The sequence below is a fragment of the Takifugu rubripes genome, chromosome 9 (genome assembly GCF_901000725.2).
Source record: "Takifugu rubripes chromosome 9, fTakRub1.2, whole genome shotgun sequence".
Lineage (NCBI taxonomy): Eukaryota > Metazoa > Chordata > Actinopteri > Tetraodontiformes > Tetraodontidae > Takifugu > Takifugu rubripes.
Window position 1 is genome coordinate 15,436,425 of NC_042293.1, and position 5,000 is coordinate 15,441,424.

The 5,000-nt window shown below is 48.9% G+C and overlaps 1 long non-coding RNA gene across 5 annotated transcripts; it reads left to right on the top strand.

Annotated features, from left to right (window-relative positions):
• Positions 1-530: 530 nt before the first annotated feature.
• LOC115251111 (uncharacterized) lies at positions 531-4,168 on the top strand. 5 transcript variants are annotated; one of them, XR_003889665.1, is made up of 14 exons: positions 531-886; positions 981-1,047; positions 1,154-1,318; positions 1,499-1,624; positions 1,904-1,975; positions 2,083-2,188; positions 2,414-2,571; positions 2,651-2,705; positions 2,782-2,909; positions 2,985-3,082; positions 3,152-3,359; positions 3,447-3,590; positions 3,675-3,743; positions 3,828-4,168. It is a non-coding gene; the product is annotated as an uncharacterized lncRNA (long non-coding RNA). The 5 variants fall into 5 exon arrangements; XR_003889666.1 differs by having other exon boundaries at positions 3,190-3,359; XR_003889664.1 differs by having other exon boundaries at positions 3,220-3,359.
• The last annotated feature ends 832 nt before the right edge of the window (positions 4,169-5,000 follow it).

The following is a 5,000-nucleotide window of genomic DNA, read 5'->3' on the forward strand; positions in this document are numbered from 1 at the left end:
GGGTTAGGGTTAGGGTTAGGGTTAGGGTTAGGTTAGGGTTAGGGTTAGGGTTAGAGGGTTAGGGTTAGGGTTAGGGTTAGGGTTAGAGGGTTAGGGTTAGGGTTAGGGTTAGGGTTAGGGTTAGGGTTAGGGTTAGGGTTAGGGTTAGGGTTAGGGTTAGGGTTAGGGTTAGGGTTAGGGTTAGGTTAGGGTTAGGGTTAGGGTTAGGGTTAGGGTTAGGGTTAGGGGTTAGGGTTAGGGGTTAGGGTTAGGGGTTAGGGTTAGGGTTAGGGTTAGGGTTAGGGTTAGGGTTAGGGTTAGGGTTAGGGGTTAGGGTTAGGGTTAGGGTTAGGGTTTAGGGTTAGGGTTAGGGTTAGGGTTAGGGTTAGGGTTAGAGGGTTAGGGTTAGGGTTAGGGTTAGGGTTAGGGTTAGAGGGTTAGGGTTAGGGTTAGGGGTTAGGGTTAGGGTTTAGGGTTAGGGTTAGGGTTAGGGTTAGGGTTAGGGTTAGGGGTTAGGGGTTAGGGGTTAGGGTTTAGGGTTAGGGTTAGGTTTTTGAGGTTAGGAACTCCGGCGCCGCGAAGCGGCGTCAGAGTTCCGTGCACGGGCCATCACTTATGTCAGGCCAGGATCGGCTCATTTTAGGTTCAGGCCCCCCGGAATTTGTGTGCCCAAGTTTAGGATCCAGCGCCGTTCAGCCCGGATCCGCTGGACCGTGGACCACATGGGGTCATGTTCAATGACCGTGGCTTGAAGCGACGGCCATCCGTGGTTTAGAAAATGATTCACTAGCGGGGTGTGGGTTTCCTTTTTTCTAAGTATGTTATATCTATGTTGGGTAAACCGCAGGAGGAGGGTGTTTTTGGTCTCCCCAACATACTGAATGCCACACACCCCGCAAGTGATCAGGTAAACACAATTTCTTGTGTGGGGACTCCCATGGGTTTCCCCCTTAAAAACATCTTTGTGTACCTGGCTCCGTATCCACACTCTGTGTTTGCAGAATTCACCGCGGCTTCGGGACGCTGCCGTCGGAAGAGGCCTTATTTTGGCCTTGACCAGCAGGTCCCGTAAGTTTTTGTTTTTTCTATATGCCGCGATGATTCTGCAGTCCGAGAAGGTGGAGTGGTTGCTCAGGATTTTAAAAAAATTGTTTTTGATGTTTTTCACCAATAGGGTGGCCGGAAAGGAATATGTCGCCACCAGGGGAACTACAGAGGACACGTGGACCGGCTTTGTCTCGAGGAACTCTCTGAGAGCCTGTCTCCTGAAGGATCTCGAGTATCCTCTGGTGGAGAGAGCCCGGAACAGTGTCCTGGTGGCCTCCATGAAATCTCCCTGGTGCGTACATATCCTGTGGAATCTCAATAGTTGAGATTTTAGCAGGCCTTTAAAAATGTGTTTAGGGTGGAAACTGCTCCTGTGCAGTAGTGCATGGGAGTCAGTTTCCTTAAAGAACACCTTTATATCAAGGTTGTTCGTGGCGTTAAATTTCTCCCCTTTAAATGTGGTTGTGTCCAGGAAGTCCACCGACACACTGTTTATGGTGGACTTAAGTGTGATGGATGGATTGTGCCGGTTGAGTGAATTGAGGAATTCCCCAAACTCCTCCTGTGTGTGGTGCCAAACACCCCAAATGTCATCCAGGTACCTAAAATAATATAAGGGCTTTTTTCCACAAGCCGCCAACGCTGATGTCTCCCACTCAGCCATAAAAATGTTGGCGTAGGCTGGTGCAAATTTTTTGCCCATTGCCGTTCCCTTAATTTGTAGATAAAATTTGTTATCAAATTGAAAATCGTTTCGTCTCAAATTAATATCAAGGAGTTGGAGAAGCTCCTTTTCCGGTCGTTTTTTATTTGGGAATTTAGAAAAAATGTTTTTCACCGCCTGGATGCCTTCATTTATGTCAATATTTGTGTACAGGCTGTCAATGTCCAGGGTGAATAAAAATGAATTGGAGGGAACGTGCAATTTGGAGACTTTTTGGATGAAGTCGTAAGTATCCTGAATGTATGAGGGGTGTCTGCATGAGAGGGGATTTAAGAAGTAATCAATGTACTCCGCCGTGTGGTAAGTTTCACTGTCACAATCACTCACAATAGGGCGGCCCGGAGGAATGATGTGCGGCCTGCTCCACTTGGCCGGATCCTTATGGATTTTAGGGAGCAGATAAAAAAGTCTGGCCCTGGGTTGTGGATTCCCCATCAGGTATTTATGTTGTTTCTTGTTTATAAATTTTTTCTCTAATAATTTGTTGATAATCTGCTCCACCAATTTAGCTGTTTCCAGATAGATAGGTTTGTCCAATTGTTTGTAATAATTCAAATCTTCTAATTGTCTCCTGCCTTCCCACAGGTATTGTTCCCTGTCCATAATCACCACTGCGCTGCCCTTATCCGCCGGCTTTATAATAATATTGCTATTTTGTCTCAGCTCCTGCAGGGCTGTGGCCTCCTCATGGCTAAGGTTAGGCATCACCCTGCAGGGTCGGAATTTATGGTCAAAATATTGTTTGTCCGCTGTGATCAGCGTCTGGACTTCCGGGGGCAGTGCGTCCATGGACGGAGTCCAAGTGGACCTGGGAGTGAACGGTGGGGGCTCAGAATCACCATCCATCCCGCTATTTTGAAAATGGGATGCCAATTTAAGTCTCCTGTGGTATTGCTGCAGGTCCCATCTAGCCTGCTCCAGGAGATCCTTATTTGTCCCTTGTGTTGGGATAAATGTGAGTCCCCTATTTAATAATTTGAATTGTGGTTTTGTTAATTTAAATTTCTTAGCCAAAACAATGACGTTTTTAGACCCCTCCTGAAGAGGCAGGCTTATGGGGTCAGGCAGTTTACATGGTCCAACCAATGCTGGAGCATGTTTCTGGCTGTGGCCCTCGTCCAATGGACATGGTCATTGAGCGTTGAGAAGAGATGGGAAGGTAAAAGAGGGATGAAGAGACAGTTTTTCCTAATTTGCGAATTTAGAAATTTAAGGTTCCTTTGTTCTTTTACAGGGAGGAGACTGGAAAAGTTAACCAGCGGCACCCAGATCCCCGCGCTGGGAAAGCGCTCATCTGCCGTTTCGACCGCCGCTCTCATTTGGGCAGACAAGGTGAGTCTTTCCTTCTGAGAGCGATTGTTAAGGCCAAAGGCCAAGATGACATGCTCCACCTCTGTGTAGACTGTGGCCTTTTTTATGATCTCCTCTGCGTGTCTGAGGTTTGCTCCTGGATAACTCTCCACCTGCAGTTGGTCATTTGTGAATGGGGGGAATCTGCTCAGGTTGGAATCCCCCAGAATGAGCCACTTTTTAGTGACACTCAGACCCCAATCCTGCATTTTGTTATTTGTGTGGATGTGTCTGGTGGCTCTGCGTGTCTCCGGTTCAGGTGAGTAAGGTTGTTGGGGGGTTTTTTGTGCAGCCATTCTGAGCTGACTTTGCACCGCTGACCTGAGTCTCCTGGCCATCTGTCCAGTACCCTCCACTGGTGAGGGCAAAGGGACCAATTCCTGCTCGCTCAGGTCAATGAGCAGGTCCGTTTCTATCGGAGCATCCAAGATGGAGTCCGTCTCCACCACGCAGCAGGGGTTTAGCTTAGGGGAGGAGGTTACCGTAGTAGGTAGGTGGGCTGAACGGGGGGTTCTCTGTGGCTGTGGTGGGTTATTTTGGGCTGGGATGTCTAAGAGATTTTCCTCTCTTATAGGTGACCATCCTCCTGATTCCTCCGTTTCCGTGGCCACTGACACCTTTTGAATGGACCTGGGTGGAGCAGGTGATGTGGGAGCCAATTCCAATTGTTTTGGTGGTTGATGCACCTCAACTGTAACTGTATGTTTGTCCACTGGTGTTGTTTCAGTGACATTGGCCATCTGTAAAGCAGGTGGATCTGCAGCAGGAGGAGGAGGGGAGGAGAGAGAGGGTGACGGCGGCGCAGGACCGATTGTCCCCTCACCTCCCATTCTGGCAACGATGTGTGCCTGTGCCTGCTCCAGAGTCTCCCCATGGAGCCGTTTGCCCAGGTTCCGTTTTGCCCAAATGGAGGCAATCTGGAAAGGTCCCTCCCATCCCTGGAGTGACAACTGGGTGAGCGCCCCCAGCTCCAACTCCAGTTCATACATGTAATGATCCCGGAGGATCATCATGGTGGTTGCCTCCCAGTTCCTGGCATTCCCCTCTAATAAAAGACTTGTTCTCTGATTAGGGTTTGCAGGTTTTATTGTGTTTGCCAGGTTTATGGACAGTTTTCTGATGGTGGGAGGGGACTGTTCAGCCAAAGTGATTTTAAGATGATGGGTAATTTTAATTATTTTAAACATGGTTCGAATTTTAAGACCAAAATCTGGGTCATCAGATTTAGGCTTATTTTTGTTAATGGTTGTCCGATTAATTGTGTTTTGTCGCATTGCAGCGTTCCCCCTGTTATATGAACGCGCGTTGCGATTTTTATGGTAATTGTGCGGGGCCGAGTAACGTCCCCGCGGTTCAAAAAATTGCGGCTGGAAGCCTCGCTTCTGGAAGCGTTGTTGCGGGGCATAGTCATCCCGTCTGCTACTCATCCTCGTAACCGAGGCGTAGCTGCGATGTTCCCGGCTCCGGTACGGTCCCCCGTCACGTCCGTTGCGGTGTTCTGCATCCGGAGCACGGTTCCTGCCATCATGGCGGGGCCAGACATGACGGCTGGGATTCGGAGGCTCGGGGCGGCGGTGATGTTGATTCCGCTTGCGCCCTCGAGACACCAGAATCCACCCGTCATCGTCTCTGTACTCCGCCATGTAGAATTTGGTAAGTATTTTCCGAATTATTTAATCGAAAACGAGCTATTTGTTGCAACGTTTCGGTCCGAAAAGAACCTTCTTCAGGCCTAGCTCGTTTTGCTGTTGCTATTGCTATCTATGCTATATCTCCGTTCGATTTCCTGATGTGTCTGATTCAAATTTTCAGTAGGTACTGAGCTCCCACCTGAGTGGGGCTTTTGTGAACTCCGGTCAGGGGGCGGAGTGTGGAGGAAGATTTTCTTGCTCCAATTTTC